At 35.9% G+C, this 25,590-nt stretch overlaps 2 pseudogenes; one reads left to right on the top strand and one right to left on the bottom strand.

Moving 5' to 3' along the window:
* Positions 1-820: 820 nt before the first annotated feature.
* On the top strand, positions 821-1,746 carry LOC102541804 (olfactory receptor 4C6-like; annotated as a pseudogene).
* Positions 1,747-7,421: 5,675 nt separating this feature from the next.
* On the bottom strand, positions 7,422-8,324 carry LOC140688649 (olfactory receptor 4C6-like; annotated as a pseudogene).
* Positions 8,325-25,590: the final 17,266 nt, after the last annotated feature.

The raw sequence follows: 25,590 nt of genomic DNA, 5'->3' as shown, positions 1-25,590 counted from the left end.
TGCCTGAACAGAGTAAGGATTCATTGAATACTAACAGTTGGTAATAATATTCCAAATCGAGAAGAAGAAAAGTAGATGGAATGAATATAGATCTTCATAGGGGGCGAGTCCTTGGAATATGACCAACTTGTCTTGCAAGCCCTTCAACTAGCACATTCTAGGTGTTCAAACAGTAAATGGAATAATTGAAATAGATGAGATGAAATCGTCCATGTTCTTGGTTATTAGGTGTGTCTAGTGATAAACTAAGGTCAGCTTCCTAGCTTAGGGGTTCCTAAAAGGCAGTGGCTGGGAGAAGGGCTTGTGTGTACGTTATTCATTCTGGAAAACTGAATGAAAGCAGTGAAGGGGGAACAGTGAAGCCAGGAAGGAAGGAGAGTGAATCTAAGATTGTGTTAAGTTGGTTACCATTTATCCACTGGCTTCTATCTACTAATGATCTAGGGTTTCCTTAAGATATATTAATTCTCCATATTGCCAGGTGTGTGTGTGCACAAGAATGATGAAGCAAAGTCTTCTGTCTCAAGCAGCAAGTGTCATGAAGGAAAGTAAGAGAGACACTTGAAAAGAATGTGCGGGGTGGGGGGGGATTGGTAGGATCAAGCTGTTGTCAGGATATAATTGTTAACAGCTGGTTGCTGTATTGATGTCCAGATAAAAAGAGAGGACAAAAAGATATCAGACAGCATGCAGAAATTGTTCAACACACTCAATATTTGCTAATTAAAAATGAAATTCTTTGTAGACTTTCCGGCTCAAACAGATAAGCTTACATCAGCCCACTACAAATGGAGAATCTCAGCAATGTTTTCTGACTGAAATGACTGAATCCATTCTTTTGGGCATTACAAAGAATCTAGAGCTAAGAAAATACTCCCTGCTGTGCTTCTAATCATGTACGCTTCCACCATTTTGGGAAACCCCTCAATGTGGTAACCATCCTCACAAGTCAGAGTCTGAGATCACCTGCGTATTTTTACCTTATCTCCTTGTCCCTCATGGATACCACCTACCCTCCTCTCAGTGCCCCCAGGATGATTGTGGACTCCCTCTCTGAGAGCACGACCACCCTTCTGGATGGCTGTATGGTCCAGCTCTTTGTTGACCACTTCTTTGGTGGAGTGGGGATTATTCTTCTCACTGTGGTGGCCTGTGACCCCTATGTGGCCATCTCTAAGTCCCTGCACTGCGTGACCAACGTAAAGCCTTGGGTGTGCTTCCTTTTGCTGGGAGGGGCCATGAGAGGGATTCACTCACACAGTTATGCAGCTTCTCTTCCTGTATCAAACACCCTTCTCTGGTCCCCATATCATAGATCACTTTATGTGTGATTTGTTCCCATTGTTGAAACTGGCCTGAATGGACACCGACATCCTGAGCTTCTTGGTCAGCCTCAACAGGGGGATGATGCATGTGGCCATTCTTATCTTCTTCACGTTCTACGTGATCATCCTCTGCTCCCTGAAGTTCTGCAGTTCTGAAGGGCGGCGTAGAGCTCTCTCCACCTGTGGCTCCCACCTCGTGGTGGTCATCTTGTTCTCTGTGCTGTGCGTTTTCTTGTACGTGAGACCTGTCGTCACTTCCTCCGTAGACAAGGCAATGGCTGTGACCTTTACCATTGTTGCGCCCATGTTAAATCCCTTGGTCTACACCTTAAGGAACACGGAGATGAAAAAATCCATTAGAAAACTGGATGAAGCAAGGGACCTTGTGCAGTTACTAACTTATAAGAATTCTTTTCTATAAAAACAATGCATTCTTACCCTCCCCATTCATTCCAGTCCTTTGAGGACTCAGCAGCCAATGGCATTTTTTAATCATGTGAGTCAGGTTAAGATCATGTTACTGCCTACATCTCCAGGACATCTTGTGCCCCATTCCTTTCCTTACAAGGTTCTGGCCGCTCTCTCGGTCGTTCTCCCTCTCCTTTTTCTCTTGTCTTTTAAATAATTCAAGCATTTCTTAACTCAGGGTTTTGTTTTTCTTACTCAGCTTGCTGCTGGAATGCTCATTTAAGGGTTTTCACTTGCGTGTCTAAATCTCATTTTTTCCACTTTCAATTGAACTCCCACCTTTTTAGACAAGTCTTTCCTGATGACTTTCTCTAGTCTTTCCCCTCAGTTATTCTCTTAACTCTTCATCTGGTTATATCTTGAATATCAACAATCACAAACTAGAATTAAAAGTTATTTATTGACTTTTATTTTCTCTGTTTTCCCCACAAGGTTGTAATTCCTGTAAGGTCAGGAATTATGTTTATTTGTTCATGCTTGAGTAGAATATTGCCAGTCACCTAGAAGGTGCTTAATAAATATTATTGAATAAATATAAATTTAAAAGTAGCTTAGCTTTTTTTTTGATATTTGCAAATTCAAAATTTGGGGGGGTAAAAAGTAGGAGAGAACAAATAATACAAACAATATAAGGAGCTAGAATTATCTAGTTTGCATGCTTCTGAATGTCCTTTTTGGAAACTTTTGAAAGCAAGTACAATCTCAGATTAGTAATTTACTATTTAATATGGAAGACAATTCTACCAAATATCTCCTCTACCATTTTTCTTCCTTTAGAGAAGCAGAATAAGAATCACTCATGCTGGAGTCAATATACTTCAAAATCTTCTGTCTGTATGTATATTCTTTATGAGAAAAAAAGTAATTCTATAGCCTTGATTTTTTTAAACTATGATAAGTAAATATAAGCAGAGAAACAGGGGCAAGGGCCAAATGGCAGGAAATTATACATCTTGTAAATAATGGGATGCTTCACCAGACAAAGAAAAGTGGGAACCAATGGGCTAATAAGAAATCAAACATTTTGGGGTGGTAAGTGTCTTGGAGGTAGAAAAAGAAAGGTGCGAAAAGGTGAGGGTCTCTGGCATCTGAATGGCATTTTGCACATTAAGTCCTCATTACAATAAAATGAGCCTTGCAGATAAGTACCCATTAGGTGCCGATGCCATGACACTTCCAATTAAGGCTAAATAAGGACAAAACCCCCTCCTCTCCTCAGGAAGGTGGACCTGGGAAGAAAACTAGTGAATAACACCCCAAATTCCTCTCTCCCCAGTGAGTATTCCACCCATTTATTTTACACCCCGTATAACCATCTTGCCAAAGAGACTCAGCCCAGCTACTTACATGAGTCTGCCCACTGTCCCCTTGAGAGCTTACTACTGCTTAATAAATCTTCACTTTTCTTTCTTGACCTTTGCATCTTGTCTGAATTCTTTCTTCTATGAGACAAGAACCTACTCTCTGGTAACACTTGCTGTTACAACTTAGAGTTGGGTCTCTAAATACAAAGGATGTTTACTTTCTCTCAGATCTTGCTTTGCCTGTCACTGAAAGACACTGATGCTTTTTTAAACTGCCTCCCTTAACTAGGCATATGGGAAGTCTAATGTCTTAGCATCAATTAGCATTCTGTTATAGTTTTCTTATTTTAAACCATCTATCACATATGATGACAGTAATGGCAACATCAGTTACAGTATTTCATACAAGCACAACATTTAAACCAGTATTTTTAGTTTTAAACACTAAATATGTATTGCAATAGGAATTTCATGTTAATTATCACCAGCTATTTTTGAGAACTATGAGGTTCATTTACTTACTGAAGAGTATTTGCTGAGTTAGTATGAAGTGTCAGATCCTCTTCTAGGGTCGGAATACACAGGGATCAATAAGACAGTGTTCCCCCTTTAACTTGGGGCTTACATTCTAGAGCAGGAGACCACATACAGAAATGAAAATAAAGTCAGAGAGAGACAAATGGTCTCCAGAAAGCTGTAATGGAGTGGTGCAGGGGAACTGGGTAGCTCTAGTTGGGGGGACAGGAGGCTTTTCTGAGACGTTATTCCTAAACTAGGTCCTGGAAGATGAGATAGGACCATCCTTAAGCAGTCAGTGGGAAGAGTGCTCCAGGCATAGAGAAAAGCTTGTGCAGAGACCGCAAGGTAGGAACCAACCGGAAGTGCAGAAGGTGAAGGAGATCAGTGCACAGTGGACAAGACGGAATGTGGCAAGTGTGAGATGTGAAAGGTGCACAAGGAATCAATTGTTTTTAACCCTCAGGTTCAGAAAGTATCTGAGCATCAGAGCAACTCTGATTAGAGTAATAATTAAACATCAAATCCTTTATGAGCTCAAAGATGACTCAGCAGTTTGGCATCGAGCATCTTCTCAGAGCTTCCATTTAACTCTTGGCATGTCAATGACAGATCATAATGTTTACTGCCTGCTTACAGCATCTTAAAATTAAATTCCCCCATTCACTTTGTAGTTATTCACCCTGCTTCATGTCAGAGAAGAAGATAAAGCCCCTGACAGTGTGAAAACTTTGATCTTTAATTAAAGAATTAAAGAACTGAAAGGGTCATAATGAGATCCCTAACATTAAATAATTGTAACCTTTTTGGTAATTCTCCAGCATCACAAGTATGTGCAGAATTTACATTTTCCATTACATAGTTGAGCCATTCTGACTGTTTGTGCTGAAATTATTATCTGTCAATTAGAGTTCACAAATTTCTCCTCTTGTCTGTTTTGAAGGTCTGCCTAATTTCTTCACATGAAGTAGCTTTACTCAATAAACATATTAGCAGCCAATGACTGTATTTTGTTTGTTTCTTTAACACTTAGGTTTTGAAATAAATACTGGTCTTACTGCTTTTTTAGGGGAACTTGCTGTGGCTAATATTAGACGGTAATTCATATAGTCTCTGTATCAGAATTGAACAATTCAATAGTATTTGTAATAAAAAGACATTGCAAATAGGAATAATGTTTGCACTTTAATTTGAAGGAGTGTATTGGCCTAAAAAATAACCAAGGCATACAACTTATTAGGTGATATTAAATAAACTGACCTACTATTTCACTCAGAAAAATTTAAGCCATCAAAGAGAACTTCCTCAGACTCTTCCAGTTATATCTTCCAGTTTTCCAGCACCCATTAAATTATACGCTACCTTCCTACCTACTCTTAAAAATGCATTCATCATATGTGCTCCTATCCAAAGGCAACCAACATCTTTATTATACACTGGACCTCATTTCCTTCTGGTTACATGAAGACATTAGTCTCAAAATAGCTTCTATATCTCTTGTTTTATCTACATTTCTCTTTTTACTGGGTCATTTTACATCATCAAGGAAGCAATCTGTTATTCTGTTCAACTTTAACATTAAATCTTCCATTAATTCCTTTTCATTTATCAGCTACTACTTCATGTCATTCTCTCCTCTTTGTAGCAAGAGATTCTATAACACCTGTCTCCAATTTCTGTCCTTCCATTCTCTTTAAACACTTTCAGTCACACTTCAATTATCAACACTTAAAAAAAGCTCTTCTCAGTGTCAGCAAGGCCCTCTGTGTCACAAAATGTAATTGTCATTGCTCACTTATCTTACAGACTCTGTCAGCATCACTTCCCCCAGCCTTCCTTGGCACATTGTCTTTACATGACCATGATTCCCAGATTGTTACCTCCAGCTGAGACTTCTTTCCTGAGGTTGAGGAAGTCCACGCTGTTTCTTCCTCCATGGTATTTCCTCCTGAATAGTCATAATAGATTTCTTAGATGAATACATCAAATCTTTGCCCCGAGTCTTCTCTCATCTCCAAACCTACTCCACTCACAAATTCTCTGTCTTAGTTGATGGCACATTTGTCTCTTTTTCAAGCCCACATTCAGTCTGTCAGGAAATCCTGTTGGCTTAATCTTCAATATACACTCCATTTTAACTCACTTCTAATCACTTTTATGTCTATTACTTTGTTACAAGCCACTATTGTGTTTCACCAGAATTATTGCAATTCTCTCACATCTATTCTCCCTTTTATTTTGGCATTCTTGTTGTAATACTCTATCCTCAACACAGCCTCAGAATTATCCTTCAGAAACATAAGTCAGATCCTATCACACTTCTATGCAGTATTCTGAAAACACTTTCCATGTCATTCAGGGTAAATCTAAATTCCTTACAATTACTAAAAATCAGACATATCTGGCTGCCCTTTTATCTCTCTACACTCCTCCCTTATGGCCAGTCCCTCACTGACTCCTCTGATTAGCCTGGCACCATTCTGTTCTTCTTACTGGCCAGCTACCTTCTTGCTGTAGGACCTTTATACAGACTGTCTACCATCATGGTACACTTTCTCCCAGTCATCCTCATGGCTAATTCTCTTTATATTTGTAACTGTGAAGAACCAATATTTCAGACAGTACCACCCTTGGACCAGGAAAAGCACGGATACTGTTATTAACTCTACATCTGGAATTAAATTTTTCTACCTCCAAGACACTTACCACCCCAAAATGTTTGATTTCTTATTAGCCCATTGGTTCCCACTTTTCTTTGTCTGGTGAAGCATCCCATTATTTACAAGATGTATAATTTCCTGCCATTTGGCCCTTGCCCCTGTTTCTCTGCTTATATTTACTTATCATAGTTTAAAAAAATCAAGGCTATAGAATTACTTTTTTTCTCATAAAGAATATACATACAGACAGAAGATTTTGAAGTATATTGACTCCAGCATGAGTGATTCTTATTCTGCTTCTCTAAAGGAAGAAAAATGGTAGAGGAGATATTTGGTAGAATTGTCTTCCATATTAAATAGTAAATTACTAATCTGAGATTGTACTTGCTTTCAAAAGTTTCCAAAAAGGACATTCAGAAGCATGCAAACTAGATAATTCTAGCTCCTTATATTGTTTGTATTATTTGTTCTCTCCTACTTTTTACCCCCCCAAATTTTGAATTTGCAAATATCAAAAAAAAAGCTAAGCTACTTTTAAATTTATATTTATTCAATAATATTTATTAAGCACCTTCTAGGTGACTGGCAATATTCTACTCAAGCATGAACAAATAAACATAATTCCTGACCTTACAGGAATTACAACCTTGTGGGGAAAACAGAGAAAATAAAAGTCAATAAATAACTTTTAATTCTAGTTTGTGATTGTTGATATTCAAGATATAACCAGATGAAGAGTTAAGAGAATAACTGAGGGGAAAGACTAGAGAAAGTCATCAGGAAAGACTTGTCTAAAAAGGTGGGAGTTCAATTGAAAGTGGAAAAAATGAGATTTAGACACGCAAGTGAAAACCCTTAAATGAGCATTCCAGCAGCAAGCTGAGTAAGAAAAACAAAACCCTGAGTTAAGAAATGCTTGAATTATTTAAAAGACAAGAGAAAAAGGAGAGGGAGAACGACCGAGAGAGCGGCCAGAACCTTGTAAGGAAAGGAATGGGGCACAAGATGTCCTGGAGATGTAGGCAGTAACATGATCTTAACCTGACTCACATGATTAAAAAATGCCATTGGCTGCTGAGTCCTCAAAGGACTGGAATGAATGGGGAGGGTAAGAATGCATTGTTTTTATAGAAAAGAATTCTTATAAGTTAGTAACTGCACAAGGTCCCTTGCTTCATCCAGTTTTCTAATGGATTTTTTCATCTCCGTGTTCCTTAAGGTGTAGACCAAGGGATTTAACATGGGCGCAACAATGGTAAAGGTCACAGCCATTGCCTTGTCTACGGAGGAAGTGACGACAGGTCTCACGTACAAGAAAACGCACAGCACAGAGAACAAGATGACCACCACGAGGTGGGAGCCACAGGTGGAGAGAGCTCTACGCCGCCCTTCAGAACTGCAGAACTTCAGGGAGCAGAGGATGATCACATAGAACGTGAAGAAGATAAGAATGGCCACATGCATCATCCCCCTGTTGAGGCTGACCAAGAAGCTCAGGATGTCGGTGTCCATTCAGGCCAGTTTCAACAATGGGAACAAATCACACATAAAGTGATCTATGATATGGGGACCAGAGAAGGGTGTTTGATACAGGAAGAGAAGCTGCATAACTGTGTGAGTGAATCCCTCTCATGGCCCCTCCCAGCAAAAGGAAGCACACCCAAGGCTTTACGTTGGTCACGCAGTGCAGGGACTTAGAGATGGCCACATAGGGGTCACAGGCCACCACAGTGAGAAGAATAATCCCCACTCCACCAAAGAAGTGGTCAACAAAGAGCTGGACCATACAGCCATCCAGAAGGGTGGTCGTGCTCTCAGAGAGGGAGTCCACAATCATCCTGGGGGCACTGAGAGGAGGGTAGGTGGTATCCATGAGGGACAAGGAGATAAGGTAAAAATACGCAGGTGATCTCAGACTCTGACTTGTGAGGATGGTTACCACATTGAGGGGTTTCCCAAAATGGTGGAAGCGTACATGATTAGAAGCACAGCAGGGAGTATTTTCTTAGCTCTAGATTCTTTGTAATGCCCAAAAGAATGGATTCAGTCATTTCAGTCAGAAAACATTGCTGAGATTCTCCATTTGTAGTGGGCTGATGTAAGCTTATCTGTTTGAGCTGGAAAGTCTACAAAGAATTTCATTTTTAATTAGCAAATATTGAGTGTGTTGAACAATTTCTGCATGCTGTCTGATATCTTTTTGTCCTCTCTTTTTATCTGGACATCAATACAGCAACCAGCTGTTAACAATTATATCCTGACAACAGCTTGATCCTACCAATCCCCCCCCACCCCGCACATTCTTTTCAAGTGTCTCTCTTACTTTCCTTCATGACACTTGCTGCTTGAGACAGAAGACTTTGCTTCATCATTCTTGTGCACACACACACCTGGCAATATGAAGAATTAATATACCTTAAGGAAACCCTTGGGTGTTGGAGACACTCTGTTGTAGGGATTGTCTGTCCTAAAGCTGGTTCCCCTTGGAAGGTAAAAGGTGAAGCCATTTAGCCAAGGCTTTTTTTAATGGGGTTGGTCATTAGAAATGGTTTGCTTGACCCTGGGATTTTCCACTCTGGTACTCATGTATTCCCCTTGCCCCAAATCCCTTAAGCACATTGGAGTTGACACTTAAAAGTCTGACTTTCCTCCAAAAGCACTGACAGAGTAGCTTCTATTCCTAATGGGAAATGTACTCACAGGTACAAACAACAAGACACTTGAGAAACACAACTACTAACTCTGTTAGAAAGAGAAGTATTAGAACATACGTATCACAATTTAAAATTAGTGACATGATAATCTAAAAGACAAAAGGGAAGATATTATTAAGATGAAACAGGAATAACAAAGTATACAACATAAACAGAAAAATATATATCATATTAAAGTAAATATAGATAGAATTTAGGACCATATGGATACAGATGAGAATATATTAGCTAGAAGATCAGATCAAGAAAATTTCTTGAAGAAAGAAATAACAAAGAAACAAAGGACTAAAAGATAAACTAGAGATAGGCATGCTGGAAGAAAAAGTGCTGATATCTGGAAAATAAGATTGATTTATTTCAAAAACAGAAGAAATAAAGATGAAAAGTAATAATGATTTGAGGTAAAAAGCAGGTATCAATCTCACAGTTTTTTGTTTTTGTTTTTGTTTTTTTACAAAAGAAACATCAGATTAAAAGGGCTTAAGAAGGATGGTAAAGAAAACACCAACTCATACTTTACAGGCAAATTACAGAATATCAGGGAGGGAAAGAGGAGGGCTTAAACAGAAAGACTGAGGGATAACAGAGCTTCAGAGTGGGAATGAAATCAGAACTACAAGTAAGGTGTCAGGAATTAGAGTTGATAATTGCATAAAGAAAAATTGTGGAAAACTTATACTAATAAGGCCAAGAGAGTCTAGGAACATAATTTATCAAGTTCACTCAAGTATTATTTCATCATCCAGGGGAATGTACTTTTGTTTGTCTTCAGACTCTGGAAACTATGCACTCACTTGTTACTGTCTGGTAAAGATGTCCGTTAGAGGAGAGAACCTCCAGTGTTTGCTTTTTACCCCTCTGTTGACCATTCACCAGCTTTAATCTTTTGAATTCCTATGCTTGCCTGGTTCCTCAAAATGCTCTTTGAAACAGCTTTGCCCTTTAACTATATCAATCATTACTGAGCTAATAAATCTTTGAAAATACACTTGATATTTGATGTAGCAAATATTTTAATTTGAGAAAATTATGATTTGATATCTAGAAACTGGAAGTAATATTTTGTAATAAAATTTATTTATGGATGAGTTTTTAACGTCTATACCCTCTATACCCCTAAATACCATTCTTGAAAAGTATTTTGTGACTGTGCAATGAGAAAGATGTCTTTCTTATCTTATAAAAATAAATGTTAGCTATTGTAAATTTCACTCTTGAAAAATATCAAAAGAAATATATATATTAGCTTAAAAATCATTTATATAACATTATGTTCTTATAAGAAGGCACATCCTTGGGAGTCAGAGAGAAAGAGCATAGTTATGGAAATCTCTGTGGCATATTAATATGGCTTGTATTGCATCATGCATCCTTTAATATCTAGTAAAAATAAAATTGACTGTGAATTATTTATTTATACTTGAACATTTTGAAATCATTTGGTTTCTCTATTTTTTTTCTTTTTCAAATGGAGGTATTGTGAATTGAACCAAGTGCCTCATGCATGCTCAGCATGCGCTCTACCAACTGAGCTACACCCTCACCCCCCAATTTGAAATCATTTGGTTAATTATCTGCCATCCATCCAAAGGAACATGATGTCGTTACTCTGTTATTTTCTGTTGGAGTTTAAATGAATTAATTGACATCTTCTAGCTGTCCCAGAACAGAGTTTTCATTCCTTGGTTTTTCAAATTAGAAAGATGGGAAGTTTAAATTTTATTCTTTACAATAAAGAGGAATCAAGTTTTCAGGAAATCAAAATGGCAGTTGTAGTGGAAAAAGGAGTTAAAAGATAGCATTCACTTTATCATGTATATTTTAAAGTGAAGAGGATAAACTATTAGGTGGGCCTCAAGAAAAATTCACTCTATATGTTTTTATTTTCTAAAGAATATCTGAACCCTTCACTTCTCAGGCATTACAACTGTCGTGTGTCTATTCAAATGGATTTATGATGTTCAGTTTAAAATTTATAAGTCACATGATTAATTAAAAAGCTGTTACATAATTTCACTCCTGATACTTCAACAGCTACTTCAATACTGAGGACACACTGCAGAAAGCACAGTATAGACCAGTGACTAGGATATAAAGTTACTATGCAAAAATCACATCTGGTTCTTATTTCAGGATAGACCAGTATAAAATCCTAGTGGTTAAAAATTAAACCACTAGTAAAACCAAAAATGAACTCAGAGCAGAGAAATGGGACATGATCACCTTTATAGATGTATATTGAGTATTTGCTCCTATTTGATCATGAGTAGATACAAGTTAGGCACCATAACACACTCAACTAAGGTTCCTAGTCTTTTCAAATATGTTCTGTGCATTTACCCTCATAATGCCAGAGGCTCCTTTGATTTTGATAAAATATTAAATAAAAGTCAGAGGAGAAGGAATTTTCCCTTTGCTGTAATGAATTTGTTGGCATACAAATTGTAGAAAAAATTGGTCAGCAAAATGGGCCATGTTTCAGAATCAGTAACAAGACAAAAGTAATATATCTCTTCAGCAGAGTGTCAGTGCCAATATCAGCAAAATCTCTCTCCAGTCCTGCCGCCGCCTGTAAGTGGTGACCAGATTGGAACTAAAGGCCCACATGGCAATTGTTGAAGTGACAGGGAGAGTAAACTGTTTCCAACTGCAGTCAATCCTAGAAGACCATATTTTGAAGGTCATAAATTTGCTCTACATTCTATTTCAATAACTTATACTTACAGTATTATATTTGAATTAGAATTCATTTGCATGTCCTCTTTTGTCAAAATGAATATCAGATTCTAGATAGGAAAAACAAAATTGCTTGCTCTGAAAAAAACCAAATCTTTAGTATTTAATTGGATATATAATGATAATATCTGTAAAGCTAATAGCAAAACCCAAATATGCTTCATTGAAAAGTTCTTTAGCACTCTCTCTTACCATCTCTCATTTCCTCTGATGTACTAGGCCTAAATTGCCACTTATAGTATGTGATGAACATACAAAGACGTACATGTTGCCTTTTGTTTTATCTGGGAGCAAGTAGATTGTACAAATAAGCTTGATTGCTCTGTGAAGAAAATGTGGCCATCTGTAGCATTTCATATTGCGAACTTGTTACATAGATAATTATTATGATTAGTGTTACAATTCAGCAATCAGAAGTCTGTGCAGGATCCAAAGGAATGCAGCAGGATGATACTCCATCTAAATGGGCTCAGGAAAAATGCAATGTATTTGACACGCTCCATGAGAGAGGCACAATCAATTTGACATACAGTGCAGTCATTTTTCTCTCCCTCAGTAGCTTGGCACAGGAGCAGCATCATGCATAGAAGGGAGCTTCCTATATAGAACCATGGTAATTGCATTTGCATAAGAATAGATCCACCCTTGGGTACATTCAAGATATTACTAGAGTTCCCTTTATCCCAACAGGACAGATTTCTCTAAAGACATATTGCTTACATTACATAGGACTCAGGAAACTAAACCTCCCCATCTCTCTAACTCTTAAGTGGGTTAATTATGTTTAGATTGGACTATGTATTTTATGAGAAAAAAACCACTCCCCCACCTTAAAGTTCTTTGTAGCTGTCAACATGAAGTATTCTTTGAAAAATCAGGGAATCTTAATGTAAGAAATGTAAACTTATTTAAATGTTTTCTAGCACCTAATGGTTTTCTGAGTTTGAAAGATAAAACTTTTTATTACCGTGCTGATAAAATCTGTAATTATTCAAATTTTTAAAAGCTGTTGTATATCTTTAGTTTATCCACATCTGCTACACTAAGTAAGATATGACAGAAGGGGACTTGGTGGGAGGTGGAGGGGGAAAAGGCAAAGGAGTCCTACAGACATGCAGGTGGAAAGTTGTTCTCCTAAACATCTAGACCTGTTTATTAGTTGCTATTCTGGGATAGATCCATCTTATATTTACAAACTCCCGTAGTGGAATATAAATAATGTAAAAAATGGAATGCCTTTATTGCATAAAATATCAAAACTTGAAAATGTTAATTTTCAGAATAATTAATTATGAAATCACTAAGATGGAGCATCACTTGTTTCTACTGAATAGAAAATTTAAAAAGTAGGTAAGTGTCCAGTAAAAGTTTTTGAAGAGATACTGATTTCAAGATATAGTCTCAACTTTTAGACTGTGTATTTCATAATGGCATACTATAAGATGGAAGGTGATAAGTTCATTATATGACATTTTCTTCAAGGTATCCCAGACATACTTATGGTCTATTTTGTGCCTGTATTTCAGGCAACATTTCATTAAAACTGTGTATATATTCTGGAGGGGCATGATTATATAACATCATAGTCTTTCATGTTTTTTTCCCTTTATATATCACATGATTAATTTTTGAAGATATTATACATACACATGGCATGCTTAGTTTATAGGTATAAAATAATTGACAAATTAAAAAAAAAAAAAAACTGTTCCATGGCCACTCATTCCTTTCCTTTCTTCACTAGGAGCTATTTCATTTTCAGGAGTAGTCTACCTATTGTTTCTTTGATTCTCAGTTTTAGCAAAATTATACTGCTTATTGTTGAAAGAGTTTGATAGTTCTATGAATCTTGCACCAAAACAAGTCTTTTTTTCTGCTCTCCCATACTTCAGATTGTAAACCCCAGATACCCTACTCCATTTAACATTTTAGCTGTTCTGTCTGTTATTTGCCTCCATTTTCTGAGTCACATGGGTATCCTGTTCTTCCTTAATTATTCAGTCATAAGCAGCATCCATGGACCTGCCAAAATGGAAAACACAGGAGAACAATTGAGCTTTCTTATGCTGCCCTCTCTCTGCAAGAGCACATATTTACAGCCACATGTATAAGCATATACCTATGTACACACACATAAACACACAATATTTCTTCCAAAAAAATTACATAAATCAGATTCTTAGTGTTTAGTAGTTAACTCAATAGTCAATATTTGCATTATGTGACTATGTAAATAGTATTCATAGCAAAGCCATGTAGAATATGCCATGTAGTATATTAACATTATATTTCATATTTTGCCCAATTCATTGTTGCCCTGGAGTTTCTTTTTTCATTTGGTCACCTTTCAGTGTAACTATCACAATTTCATCCTCTAACAATCTTTAAATATCTCCTCGAAGGACCTAAACATGTTCCTATTCAGTTTTACTTTTTCTTGGAGGTCTTCCTCCTGAAGTCCCTTGTCCTCCAGCTCCAGTCTGAATCATTTGCTCTCCAGACTTCCTGCTTGGTGGTCATCTTGGGACTTCCTTCTCTTGCCGATCAGCTTTCACAGCTCTTCTGGGGGAAAGCTCTTTCCAGTGTATGCGTTCTTCCACTTCCTTGTTTTTCTCATTCAACTATGCAGAGCACAAACCCCAGGCAGCTTCTTGAGGATGAATATGAGCATCAGGACTCTGAATATCTGAAAATCCTTTAGACAACCTTCATACATGATTGGTGGTCTGGCTGGGTTTACACCATCTTGTCTCAGAAATTTGAAAACATCATTCCACCTTCTTTGAGCTTCCAATGAGAAGGCTAATGACATTCTGTATCATGATTCTTTGGAGGGGCCTGTTTTCTTTTTTCTCCCTCTGTAAGAATTTATACTCTTCATTTCATATCCACTGTTGTGAAACTTTAGGGTGACTGCTTTTGGTATAGGTGGGTTTTTTGGTCATTTCTATGGGGACTTTTTTGATTCTTCTGGAAACTATTATTCAGTTATGGGGCATTTGCATAATAGTTAAATATAAATGTTCACTTCCATATTTTCTGTTATATTTTTTGGGACTCTTATTATTAGCTATTGATACTTCTGGATTGGTTCCCTAACTTTGATATATTTTTCTTATATATCCCCATGTCTTTTGTTTTTAAAAATGGACATTTTTAGTAACTATATCTTTATGTATATAGTTATATATACACACTTTATACACACAGAGTTAACTCTATTCTTTAAATTTTTTTTATTATAGGATTCTATTTTTTTATACATATAATCATTTTAAATTTTCTTTCTGAGATTTCTGTTTACAAGATGTTCTCTGTTTCCTCCAAATTTCCTTTTTTTCCCTTTCTTTGTTAAAACTTTTTTCATGTTAGAGACTTTCTTAAAATGTCTGATAATTTTTTTATCTGTTTATATGTGATTGCAAAATGCTAAAATTCTGATTATGTAAGCTGAGATTTTCAATTACTCTTACTTGCAAATTCTGAAATTAAATGAAATGAACATATTTTGACCACCTGGTGAACATCTTGCCTTCTGAAAGTGTTTGTGGAAAGTAGGTAACACAGTGTTTTTTCTGGCATGAAAAGAGAACCCTTATGGAGGAAACAACTGCATGTGTAATTAACAACTACATGAGGTCAGATGAAATAAATAAAAATTTGGGATTTTTTTTCCTTATCAGTTGAAAGCTACTTAGGTGTTAATCTGGAATGCAGGATTTTTTCTGGCTTCTGAATATTTTTTAAGAAACAATCTCAGAAGCCTGTATTTGCATGTTAAGTTTTATGCATACATATGATGACTATTTATACATCAACAATGGAAGAGTGTATGATTAAGGTGATTTTTGTGGTTGACTTTCCAACATCCTTTCCACTCTACATGACTTACCTTGGTCAATATGGCAATCCTATGCCCCTCGGCAGTGATTTACATACAAGCCTATCTTGGCAAATGATTTGTGAGCAAAAGTTTTGCAATGAGTTTCAGTTCTCCTTAGAGAACATGGAAAGAGATAGTCCTTTTCTTCACCTGCATATTTTCATATCTTAATATTTCATCTGAATCAACTACAGTCTTGCAGCCATGAACATAAAGTCAAGCTGAACATGGTGGAAAAGAAAGGTAAAAAGAACCTCCTGTCTTTAAGAGCAGCATTGGACCAATGTGTCTAACAGTCCTGGACTAATTCTATACCGTTGTTATATTAGATAATAAATATTCTTATTCAGTCAGGTTGAGTCATATATTCAGTTACAAACATCCCAACTGATACAATAAATTGCTTTATATTTAACACACAGATTATAGTTCTTGTAGGATAATGTACTGTATGAGCATACTTACTTTCAAAGGAAATGTAAAAATATCTGTTCACACTTTGTGATACAATAAAATTAGTTTAGCTAATTGAAAGGAAGAGAGATTTCAGGCTTTGGTAGTATTTCAGATTATACATAAATTTGCAAATGGACAACTGAATGAGCTTTCTTTCAGGAGGATTTGAAAGTGCAATCCTGTATGTAAAATCTGGGAGGGAGGATTTCTTGCTGCCAGGATTATTATAAATGTACTACATTATACTAATGTTTTAAAAATAGAGCCATTTTCTTTGGCATTTGCTATGTCACAAATACTCTTTAGAATACCATTGAGACATGGATTATTTTTGTCAAATGTTTAGGTGATTGCATCGTTGCAATTTGAAGTTAATACAAAAATAATAGTTATTAAAATGTATTGTTTATTTTGAAAATAGTGCTTATGGATATTACATATTTAATCTGAACAACAGCTCTGTAATGAAGCTAAGGAAATAATATTATAAATGATATTATATAGATTTTAAAAACTAATGCAGAAGGAAATTAAGATACTTGTACTAACAGGTGGGCCTCCCATGTCTCAAGCCAGCTTATCTGGTAATGATCTACTCTAAAGCTTGATAAACTTCAATGATACGCTCAGCACTTTCACATGATTCTCACTAAAACATTATGCACACTAGTATGCCCTCTGTTTGCTTCCCCATCCCCTTTCAGGTTTAGATTAATTTTGAGAGGGAAGCTGAAGGTGGAAGTAATCCAGTGAAAGCCATTTAGAAGGGCACTAGCTTTGACTGCAGTAAATAAATTGTCTCCAAAAATCTACATTATTGTTAGCAACAAAACCAGAAATATATAGAAGACTAGAAAGGATGATTCTATATTCAGAAACAGGTCATTTTGAGGGATTAAATCATGATGAACTTTAATGCCAACAAATTTGGGGTTTTACTTAATATCTTCTTATTCTGGAGGGCAGAACAGTTTTGTGAGGAAATAGCCTGGAGCATGCCTTTGTGTATCTCAATATACAGTCTGTCAGTGCAGTAGTACTTCTGTTTGCTTGAACTACACAAAATTGTCAGTATCTGACCAGTCAGGATCTACAAAATGGCAATTTCATCTGGTCCAACCTAGCACATTTTGACCTTTATTTTTGCTAAAAAAAAAATGAGAAGATAAAAGAGAATAAATTAGATTATCAGCTTAATTTGTACTCACAGCACTTTAAAAAATAATTCTTGTATATATAAAGCTTTATTTAATTTGACATATTTAGTTTATACACTTTTTGTTACTAAAAGTTTCATAACATAGAATCATAACAAATGCTTGCTCAAGCATTTTCGTCTGTGTAGATGACAAGGTCCCTATGAGAATGTCACATCAACAATTTTTTTGAAATTTAGGGTATAATATTAGCATCCAAATTTAAGAATACAGATATTTACTTTATGCTATAATGTCAGAAAATCCATAAATAGCATCTTTCCTAATTCAATGGCTCATTGTGAAAAGAACCCAAGAAAATAACAAAAATTAATTCAGGAAAAAAATATTCAAATTAAAATCCAGGTATTAAAATTTTCTTTTGATTTTGAAGGCAGAGACCTTGGCTTAGTCATCAGCATGTTCCTAGCCTTCTCCTAGCACATGTACTTTGTGTTTAATATGCACTTCATAGAGTTCTTATATTATGTTTTGTATAGAAATGTGATTATGCTCAATGATTCATGATAAATGGAACTTAGGGAGGGAAAAAGCCTAGATAATAGACAAATATTTAACAGTATATTTGACATTTTATAAATCATAAACTTATACCTGTTTACTTACTATAGCAATGAGATCCTTTTTGATAATGCTTACGTTTTCCTAGGACTTTGATTTACATTATTTCATTTAGTTTAATTTTAAGGTTTTACTCTCACTTAATTCAGAACTATACCAAAATCAGTTTTAAGAAAGCATTCCAAAATTCTGCATAGAAAAAGTAACTACTAAAAAATTTTCCTTTACTGTTCTTAAATTTAAGCAGTAAATTTGAAAATTATACATATTAGGTATAATATATACTTCTTATTTATACATGCAGCATTAAAGATGCTTCAAACTTTAAATAGTTTAAATAATAACTTTATTAAGATTAGTTCACGTCCCTTAAAATTCATCCTTTTATGGTTTACAAATCAATGGTGTTTAGTATATTCACAGAGTTGTGTGGCCATTACTACTATCTAATTTCAGAACATTTTCATCATCCCCAAAGAAATCCTGCACCCATTAGCAGTCTAAGATTATAATTATTTTCAAAGAATAAAACAAACTACACATACTTTTTCCTGAACACAATACTAACACAAAAACTAAGACAATTTTCATCTCCTAATAGAAAGCGATCATTAGTGAAAGTGGCAGCATCCCCTTAGGTGTGCTTCTACACAAACTGTTCTTAGCAGCTTTGACTTTATGCTTGGGAGAAGACTTCCAAGGTATAATATTACAATAATAATGTCTTCTGAAAATTTTTAGACAATTTGGACTTGTAATTTCTGTTTCCTTAAATGTCTTGCTCCCATGTGTACAAAGAATATGATAACTGAATGCATCAGTGACATTCAGCCTTCCTCTACCCAGGGACTTTGCCATGTAACTTTGTAGTGCCCTCCGTCTCAGCTCTTTGGCCAACATGACTTTTAGCTGATACAATACAAGCAGAGGCATGAAGTGATCTTGAACTTTTGGAATATTTTCTCTTGCCATCTGCCATTGCCATAATATTTTTTTTTAAGTAAGCCAAGGCTAACCTATTGTTCCTAGGAGATGAGACATGTGGATCAGAGGGAGTCAGCTCAGCTGAGAGAGCCAGCTGTCCAGCCACAGTCAGCCTAGATTTGTCAACAGCCAACTGATGCCACCTGTGAAAAAGCTCAGCCAAAATCAGCAGTCTCTAACCCGACCAGTACAGAGATGTGAGCAATGGACATTTATTGCTGTATATGACCAGTTCAGAGATGTGAGCAATGGACATTTATTGCTGTATATGCCTTCAGTAGTTGTTTGTTACCAAGTATTATGGCAATAGTAAGCAACTGATGAGAAATGCAAAGAATATGACATTACTTTAGTAAGTTAGTAATTTCTCAAGCTATGGACATGTGTATATGGATAGAATTTTCTTTAATCACCATAACCAAATCCTTTCTTGACATATCCACAACAGTAGTAAACTCTGCCCCTGGCCCAGGTGGAGGAGTTGGTTAGAGGAGGAATTCCCTTAGTTGTTGGTTTAAGAAGACACAATATTCCCCCTCAATCACAAAACAGGATCAAGGGAGAGTATTGTCTTTTGGAGCTGAAAATATTTTATACAGGAAGTAATCAACACAGAATCAGGGAAGAACTGAAATAAATGAATACTGACATGGTTATTATTTAAAAAGATATCCAACCAAACATGCAGAGTGCTTCCAATAGTTTGACTGCACTAACTGACCACACTTCTGGGGACTCCAATTCCCACACGGGATGAAAGAGTGTTCCTGGTGCCAGCCCACACTGTCAGGGTTTGGGTTCAGAGGAATCAGAGCATGGACATACCTCAGGCAACAGAAAAACTAAAGGGCCATTTAACAGTAAGTTCCTAAGAGCATGGAACCTCAAGCTGAGGACACAAGATCAGTCAAGGAGGCAAAAAAACCTGAAAGAATGAAAGTAGGAGCCCAAAACCAGAGTCATGGGCTGAGGAGTCCTGGAACCAAAGAACAGCAGTGTCTGGAGTAACAAGATATCATGAGCTATTCACACAAAAAGGACTGACAATTGCATGGCTTTTATTCACACAACTTTGAGTACTTAATATATGCTGGTTTAAAGCTGCAGTCACTGCTGTTTCTTCAAGTGACATTCCAGTCTCAGTAATTTTCACCTGTGCATGTCAATATGACCATTTGGAAGGCCATAATTCCCACTTCTAGATTGGTCTGATACACATTTTAGAACCATCCTGGCCTGAAGAAATGAAAAATAAAGGTAAGAAATATTACTCTGAATATGGGCATGTTTCTGGAAACTATTTGCCACAGGAATCAGAAGAATATTAGACTGACCTACCAATTTATGTTAAAAGACCATGGAATTTCTAGCACTTGTGGTCAGAACATCTTAAAAATAGGCTGAAGTGGAAAGAGTGCTGGTTGAGAGAGGAGGCAGAATATAGGAGACCAGGAACGGCTGAAGTAAGATGAAAGCACATAGCAAGGGACAGACCATCTGAAAAGGGGGATGGACAGAAACTTGAGAACAACCTAAAAACTACTCTTTGAAACAAAAAACCAAAGATTAAAAGAAACCAGATGTAGAATATGTGTATAAAGGACAAAGAAAATAAATCCAAACTGGAAATAAACTAGACATGACCTGGCCGATTAGGACAAAAGCTCCACTCAGATTTACACTAGATGAAACCTTCTTCTTCCAGAGAAAAGAAAGTGTGGTTTTCTACGTCAAAATGGCTGACATTAGCTCAGTCACAGGAATTCTAATTTTGGTTAAATATGATAGACTCAGCGCATATTTCTGCTCATAAAGAGCCACTGAAATAATAGATAACTCGAGAAAGAGAAACAGCAAAGACAGGACAAACCTGCCCAAGGGCTGGAAGCTGGGAAAGGGCAACCATCAGACATACCAAGGACCTAGAACACAAGGCAGAATGGATGGAATAGTTGGAAAATGAGCTGGAGAAATCAAAACATGAGTTCTAAGAGTCATCCCAGGGCAGCCTCATAAAAGCAAAACATCCAAATCAGCAGCACCTCAGAGATTCTTTATTTTCTCAGGTTTCCAATGGATCATATATTGTCCCGATTATTTACTATAAAATGAAAATTCCTTAACATGAATTAAAACAAAATGTCCTACACTTTCTGCCTCGAAAATCCTTCTCTGGGAGTTCTAGCTTGGACTCCAGGTCTGTGTACATTTAAATCCTGCAGGCAATTTTGAAGGACATTCCTGGATTCAAACTGCTCCCTTCCCAAGCGGCTGCAGGAGCTGATACTGGGCTCCTTGAATTAAACCAATTAGTGATTTGCTGAGTAATATGTGAATTTAGGTCATGGGCTAAATATTTTTATTTAACAAGTTGCTTTATGTTGTTTATAGTTCTAAAAACATTTTTATTATGTAGTGTAAAATAGTTTGTATTTAAAGATTTTTATAAGAAAACACATTACAGTTTTGTAGGGTTAGCTACAAGCATTCCAATTTTCATTCTAACTTTATTACATATATGTAAAATTGTGTATGTAAATTTTGTAAATATGTAATATTACATAATATATAAATATACACTCTAATAGATAATGTCTATAATATAATGTAGTTATATAATGTGCACTATATAAATGTATATTTATATATAAATATAAAGATAGAAATACTGTAGTTAGAGATCACTATACCAGATTTTCTGGAGAACACTTTGGTGATATAGAGCTTTACCGTGATTTTTTTTTTTTTAATTGTGCTTCGCAGTTGTTGCACTTTTGCCAAATTCAAAGTTTGTGGCAAACCTGCATATAACAAATCAATCGGCACTATTTTTCCAACAGCATTTTCTCATTTCATGTCTCTATCACATTTTGGTAATTCTCAGAATATTTCAAATTTTCTTTTATTATTGTATATGTTATGGTGATCCAAACCAGTGACTAGGACTTGCTAAAGGCTCAGGTGTGGGTTAGCATTTTTTAGCAAGAAAGTATTTTTTAATTAAGGCATATACATTTTGTAGACATAATGCTATTGCACACTTAATAGACTACAGTGTAGTATAAACATAACATTTATATGCACCGGGGAACCAAAAAATTTGTTTGACTTGCTCTATTGCCATACCTGCATTATTGCAATGATCTGGAACAGAACCTTCCATATCTATAAGGTGTGTCTATATCTATCTATATCTACTTTGACACATCAAATAAAAATTAAAACAAGAAACGGTTGAAAAATCTTTATTTTAAAAAGTTCTAAAAATAAGCTTACATATAAATGAATTATTATTAAATATATAGTATCACAATACAAATATTGATGGGATCGGGTATTCATGGGATAATAAGTTGATAACAGCTTGAGTCTGCCTCATACAGGGCAAAGAGAGGGATGAGTTTAAACTCCTTCTTCTCTGCCCCCAAAACACACACACACACACACACACACACACAAAATATATCAAGAAAAAGTAAAGACAGATCCAAGGTGAGTAATGCATTTTAAACCATAAAGGAGAAATTGGAGGTTATGGCTGGGACACAAAAGTTCTATGCGTTGTTGTTTTCTACGCACTCTCAGTAGGAGTGAGAGCCCTCAAAATGAACAGAACTTCAGGTTGCACTTAGACATGAGGAGCTCCTTACCTTCTAACTGCGATTCACAGGATTCAAGCAAGGAAAGCTCTTTATAGTGATGTTACTGATACGTATTTCATAGTTGGGTGGGAAATTCCAAAATAGCCAATGCTTCATTTTGCTTTAGAATTGGAAGCTAATGAGCCATGTCTACATCTACATATGAACAATTCGAAGAACTAATTATCAGAACTTACTGAGAGCAAATCATACAATTCCCGGTTTTTCCAGTTCTCCAAGGTGACCCCTGCAACTGGCTTTTTATGCTTGAGTTACAAAATTTAAGATTTGGGTTTAATTCACTAAGCCAAAAAAAGAAAAAAAAGCTGTTAAAGGCTTTGCTTTGGAAGTCTTATAAGATGTAAGTTTTATTGATAAATTCCTCATTGTAAGATTTGAGAAGTATGAGGATGCCCCCTTTAACAGTGCATTGCTCTCAGCAATGGTGGTTTACTAGGATCTTGTTTCTCTATCACAAGCATCTGCCTGAATCAGTTGGAGGGCTCGTTAAAGCCCAGAGTGCTCACCCAGATCCTGTGACTTTGTAATTCAGTCTATCTGGGGCGGGGCTTGTACAATTTGCATGTGTAACAAGTTTCAGGTGCTGTTATGCAACTAGCGCAAGGACAAAACTCTAAGAACCACTGGCTTACAACACGTGTCCACTAATTTCTCAGCAGAAATCACGTATATTTGACACATGAAAAGTAACTTGTGCTGATTTTACCTATGTTTAGGTCTCCAAAGAGTCTCCAAAGAGACATATGGTCCCATATACCTTTACACAACAGATAAAGACATTTTACTTCTAGTAGCAAGTTTTAAGTTGTTAACACCTCTTGTGTAAAATGAAGGGAACCTGTGACTATTATGAATGCTGTTGTACTCAAACTAGGGCAATATTTTAGATTAGTAAATTGCTAGTTTTTAGCTTTTTATGCATTTAAAACTTCAAAAAACCTTACCTAAAATGGTCTCCTGGGGCTTTCCATTGACATCTTTTAAAGTGATTCATTCACTGAAGGAGTGCAGAGGTTAATTATTTTGATTAATTTCTAATTAGCTCTACCCATTTTCCAGAGGAAATAATCAATATGCCCATTTGAAAAGCCAGGCTAAGGTCCAGCAGCGCTTCTACAACATGTACAGTTAATTCCTGACAATGCAGTTTATGGGCCTCATTGGAAAAAGCCAAATCTCTCTTATTTAGTCACAACTCATTAGAAAGTTTTGTTTTTTTTTTAAAAAAATAGGCAGTGTAAATCTTTCATCACTTACCTTTATCTTCTTTTAATTTTTTGGAAGAGAATATTTAAAATCACTAGTTAGTAATTATTTTTAAAATTATTACTGAATGCAATGAAAGACAATCCCTATCATGTGTTGAATTTTAAGAAAATCAAGAGTTTCACTTGCAGATTAGTTTTTGTTTTGTTTTGTTTTGTTTTTACAAATTTGGGATACTTAAAGTAGAGCTGGGATAATTTTGAAATCTGAAATCAGTTTACCTTCAAAAAACTTTGATTCTCCTGTCAATTCAGAATATATATTTTGAGATGTTGTTATATTAAGTATTATCTCAGAGACTAAGGGGAAATGCCAGAAAACAACAGGATCCCTTTTTTAGAGAAAGGATGTATTTTTCAGTTAAAAAAATAAAATCAACTTAGGACATTTTGTTTTTTCTGCAGTTGTTCAGCATGGAGAATGAAATCCTGTGAATAAAACCCTGTCAATCATTCCAGTTAAATATTATAGTGTTAGGGTGATTTTTATTTTTTTAATATAACATTTAAATATATATAATATATAAAAGTATGCAGTTTTTCCCAGTTTTATATAGAACTCCAAAGAAAAAATCAGAGAATAACAATATTTCTGTAAAATCTTTAAACATGCTGCAGTAAATGCTAACAAACTCAGAATTAATTATGCCTTCCATAACGAGGTAATAAGCTAACCATGATGATAGCCTGGCTCGTTTCTACAAGAACACTAAAGATACGACTGGAATAACTTCTAAAACTTCCAAATATTCACCCCGCACTGAAAACCCTCATTTACACCTGTGGTTCCTGTACATTGACAACTCTACCCTTCTATCATGTCCTTTAATCCAGCCACTGATACTGTAATTTTCAGTTCTTGTTAATAATGCATATCAATCCTAGCTCAGAAAATACTACAAAATTCTTCAAAAACTTAGAATGTGGAACAAAATTGGCCACCTTTATACAATGAGCCTTCTGCCATGTTGACTAAAATAGTTTCTCCATACGCTTGACAAGTCTAGAACTGATACATCGTCCTCTGTGCTTTTCAGTTTCCCAGTAGAAGAGTGCCATGGTATAGGAGGGTTGGTTATACATTTGTTCTGTGTGAAATTCCCCTCCCCGTGTCTCTGAGCCAGCTGATGGGCCTTGTTAAATGTAGAAGCTGAGAGGGGCATTGCTTTGCTGACCAGGTGTGTTGGGGATCAGAATTGTAACGCTCTCCATACAGCACCTCATCAGAAGCAGAGTAACTTTTTCTTCATATCCTTCACATTGCTGGGAATGGGACTTTGTTTTCTGTTTTAATGAATCTATCTGTGCCTTTCTCAAGACCACAGTTGATACCCAGTTAATTGATACCATCTTACAGGCTAGAGGTCAGGGTCTTGCCCTCTACCCACTGATCATAATTGTCTTCCCTTACATCCAAACGTATCCTCGAGAGATAATGCCTAATTCAAATTACTGTGACTATCCATACTAAACGTAGCTTCATAAAATTTACCCTTTTTAATAATATTAATTCCCATGTGATATCTGTGATTTGGGACTTGTGTTTTAAAATAGCTTTAATGTTTCTATGATTGTCCTGCATTCTCTAAATTGTTCAAAATATTCAAAAGGAAGTTTTGTGTAACTTCTGAGTTGAATAAGTTCAATGATGTTAATATAAAAGAAAATAGAGATAAAATAGAGGGGTAGGGTGTACAGTAACAAAACCAATCAGACTGCTGATCCCAATCATAAGGAATCACTAGCCAGTACATTTCCAATGCTTGTAATACATACTGTAGAAAGATTTAATGAATTTATATTTTCCAGTATCATTCATTATTGCAACCATTCCCCATT

The sequence above is a fragment of the Vicugna pacos genome, chromosome 23 (assembly GCF_048564905.1).
Source record: "Vicugna pacos chromosome 23, VicPac4, whole genome shotgun sequence".
In the NCBI taxonomy this organism is placed as follows: Eukaryota; Metazoa; Chordata; class Mammalia; order Artiodactyla; family Camelidae; genus Vicugna; species Vicugna pacos.
This window is presented reverse-complemented; position numbering and strand designations above follow the sequence as displayed.